The sequence below is a fragment of the Gorilla gorilla genome, chromosome 9 (genome assembly GCF_029281585.2).
Source record: "Gorilla gorilla gorilla isolate KB3781 chromosome 9, NHGRI_mGorGor1-v2.1_pri, whole genome shotgun sequence".
Taxonomy (NCBI): domain Eukaryota; kingdom Metazoa; phylum Chordata; class Mammalia; order Primates; family Hominidae; genus Gorilla; species Gorilla gorilla.
In genome coordinates, this window is record NC_073233.2 from 123,675,306 (window position 1) to 123,679,232 (window position 3,927).

A 3,927-nucleotide genomic window follows, 5' to 3' on the forward strand; every position below is an offset into this window, starting at 1 on the left:
TTTCAGAACCCAAGTTCACTCCTTTTTAACATTTCTTGACTGTTGATACTTAAGGGGACTCCCAACCTCATCTGATTCTTTCAACAAGCATTTGTCTCATGTCTACTCTGTGTATGCCGCTAAGATGTGCCCTGGGGAGATGGATGAAACTTGTGCTCTAACCTGGAGGAACTCTCAGTCTCCTGGTGGACAAGGAGCATACATACCTACAATGGAGTGGGATGTTTGTTATTAGAGAAGTTGGTCACTATTAGTGTACAAGTGTTCCGGGAAATGGGAGGAAGATTTCAGAGAAGAGGTGGTATCTGAGTGGAGAATACTTTTAAGAATGGAAGGAGTCGGGTGGAGAGTGAGGGGAGTGCATTGTGAGCGAAGGCGACAGTTTCATAAAAGCTTGAGGCTGTGAGAATATATGGTACGTTCAAAATGGCTAAACGGGGACCCCTGCATGTCTAGGGTTGGGATATGTGAGAAGCTGCAGTAGGTGGAACCTGAAAGATATGGTGGGATAAGATAGTGAAAAATATTTCAAAGACATTGTTAAATCAGTCATCATGTTTATTTATTGAGCATCTACTCTGTGCCAAGTATGGAATCTGGCACTGGGACTACAATGACAAGTAAACCAGAGTTGGTCTCTGCTTCACCTGTAGGATGACCACATGTTCCAGTCTCCTTTTTGTCCTGGTTTTTACTTTCAAAAGTGTTCCCATTTACCCTATAAGTTATATGATCATGCTAACTCAAAATTTCAGAAAGACAAACATTAATCAAACAATCACCCAATATATAACTTCAAATTGTACTGGATGTTATGAAAGAAAGATGCAGAGGGCTATTACAGCAAGCATTGGAAAGCAGCTTCATTCTCCAAAGGAATTTATATTTCTCTGCAGGCAAAATAGAGACAGAAGGTTTTTAAGTTGGAGATCAGATCTTAGTTTTAGAAGTCATGGCATTTTTGTGCTTGTTGAAGATTTCTCTCTCTCTCCTCTCCCTCTCTCTCTCTCTTTTTTTTTTTTTCAGAGTCTCTGTCTGTCACCTAGGCTGGAGTGCAGTGGCGTGATCTTGTCTCACTGCAGCCACCACCTCCTGGGCTCAAATAATCCTCCCATCTCAGCCTCCCGAGTAGCTGGGACTACAGGTTCCTGCCACCATGCCCAGCTAATTTTTGGATTTTTTTTTTTTATAGAGATGGGGTTTTGCATGTTGCCCAGGCTAGTCTCAAATTTCTGGGCTCAAGTGATTTGCCCACCTTGGCCTCCCAAAGTGCTGGGATTACGGGCATGAGCCACTGTGCCTGGCCCCTCTCTCTTTCTTTTTAATGTCTCCTAGTTACTATCAATGAGAATTGGAAAAAATCCAATTTTCCTTGTATAGCCTTTCACAGTGTAGATATACTTTTTCTCATCAGAGTTGCAGAGTGAAAAGTTCAAAGCAAATATGTCAGCCAAAGCTCACTTTCTGTTCTAGCTCTGCCTAGAGCCGGCTGACTGACCCTGGACAAGTTACTTCTCCTGAGCCTTGGTTTTCTCATCTTTTATTTTTATTTTTATTTATTTTTTAGAGATAGGGTCTCACTTTGTCACCCAGGCTAAAGTGCAGCGGTGGGATCATAGCTCACTGCAGCGTCGAACTCTTGGGCTCAAGCGATCCTCCTGCTTCAGCATCCTGAGTCCCTGGGATTACAGGTGCGAGCCACCACTCCCAGTTCAGGTTTTCTCATCTTTAGGAAGGCAGTGATCATTCCCACCTGCAGGGGTGGCTGTGAGGGCTGGAAATATGATGAGTAAAGTGACTAGTACAGTGCTGGCCACGTGGTAGGCATTCAACAACACCTACTTTTGTTACGTTTTCTGAGCTTGTGATTGTCTCAGAATGAGTGCTATGACTGGTGGAGAAATGCATTTGACAGAAGACACACCACTGCCTACAACAGGGGAGAGAGTGGAGGTCAGTGGGCAAGGAAGGGAAGGGAAAGGGCTGCAAGTGTTTCCACCACTAGAAGGAAATTGGGTTGGAAAACAAACACCTGCCCTTTTTAATTGGACTCTACATGGCCCTTAAGAACCAGAACCTACAGACCTGGTGCGCTAAGCAGAGTAAGAAAGAGGCATCTAATGGTGTACGCACCAAAATCCAGACCGCCCTGCACAACCAGGACCTCCTGGGAACGTCTGGGAAAATCAGACAGTGAGGCTCCATCTTGCTTTTGTCTTCTCTTCCTCATTCCTCGGGCTTGTATATAACTCCCTCTGTGGGCAGAGGAAAGCCCCTGATAGAGGGATGCAGGCAGACACTGCACTCAGTGAGCCTGAGAAGACGGGGACAGAGAGGGCTGCGTGGGGTTGGTGGGAGGAGGAACCAGGAGCCTCCGCCCAGTGGTTATTTTGGAGCTAGAAGTGCTGTGACCACTTCCGTCCAGGTCTGGCTTGTGTCCTGACTGGGAGACCAGGCTGCTGGAGTCTGCATCTCATTTTCTTTCTGATTTGCCTCCGGTGTTGTTCTGCTGTGTGTTGGTTTTCGAGGGCTGCCATAACAAAGGGCCACATCCTGGATGGCAGTTTGTTTTCTCACTGCTCTGGAGGCTAGAACTCCAAGATCAAGGTGTTGTGAGGATTGTTTCTTCTGATGCCTCTCTCCTTGGCTTGTAGATGACCACACCCTCCCTGAGTCTTCACATGGCCTTTTCTCCATGCATTCTTCTCTGTGTCCTAATCTCCTCCTCTTATAAATGCCCATCATAATGGATTAGGGCCCACTCTAATGACCTCGTGTCACCTTTATTACCTCTGTAAAGACCCTGTCTCCAAATACAGTCAAATACTGAGGTACGAGGTGTTAGGACTTCAACATATGAATTTTGCGGGGATGCAATTTAGTTCATAACAGACAGCTGGGCAAGTTGCATCTCTGGTCTTCTTCCCTCAAGTGAGGAAAAGTGGCTTGGTTGGCCTACTGAGCCTCTTTCCTTGGAGAGGAGTTGAATCAGGAGGCTGAAACAGCGCAAATCCCTCTCTAAACCCTCTTGGCTTTACCCAGAGCCAGTGGGTAATCCACTGCCTGCTCTGGGGTTCCTGGATGCTCCTCTTGCCTCCTCAAGCCTGCTTTTCAGATCTGGGATCTGCTTTGTTTCTGGTGGAGAAATAGGTGTCTACTCTGAAATTACCTCTCCTTGGGACTGTTCAAATGTATTTGTCTTGTCTTTTGCAGACATTCCTTTAACAGAAAAGAGCTCTCAGCCCCGAAAGATCTCGTGCAGAGGGCTCACCTACTGCAGGATAGGAGAGCCAAGGAAGTTGCCACTCTTTTTCCATTCACCCCTTCCTTCCTCTGCAGGGAAAGGCAGGAGACCACACCTGTGTTTGTGATATCACAGACACGCTGAGATCCACAAATGTGTCATTAGCCCACCAGGTTGGCACAGAACGGCTGCATCTGAAGGTGATTTAACACAGGTAGAACCCTACTTACAGATGGGCAGGTTTCCAAAGATTTGCTTGTAGCTTAGTTATTATGAATCAGGAGTGTTTTCCTCTCATAGAAAAAGCGTTAAATGCAGGGGGAGGTTTTCAGGGAACTCCTCAAAAATCTACCTAACTCACACATAATTAAAATACGAAATATGATCATTTCTGTCCCCAACACCCAAATTTCATATATGCCATTGTTCCAGAGGGAAAATATATTGTGAGTTCCAACTGTATGTATCAGGACTAGTGCTTCTCGCTCATCAGTGTAGCTCACCTGACAGTAGCTTCATGGAAAGAAGGTGTTTCTGGGAGGGAAAGAAGGATGATATTGGGCCAGATACTTGTGGACACCAGTAAAACAATATGTAAAGGGTGTAAAATATTCACTTTTTTTGTTGTTGTTGGTTTTTTTTTGTTTTTTGTTTTTTGTTTTTTTTTGAGATGGAGTCTTGCT

The 3,927-nt window shown here is 45.3% G+C and overlaps 1 long non-coding RNA gene across 1 annotated transcript; it reads right to left on the reverse strand.

The window, feature by feature from the left end:
• Positions 1-540: 540 nt before the first annotated feature.
• LOC101133110 (uncharacterized) lies at positions 541-3,335 on the reverse strand. The gene is made up of 2 exons (XR_175861.4): positions 2,134-3,335; positions 541-1,774 (listed from the first exon to the last, which is right to left on the reverse strand). It is a non-coding gene; the product is annotated as an uncharacterized lncRNA (long non-coding RNA).
• Between the last annotated feature and the right edge of the window lie 592 nt (positions 3,336-3,927).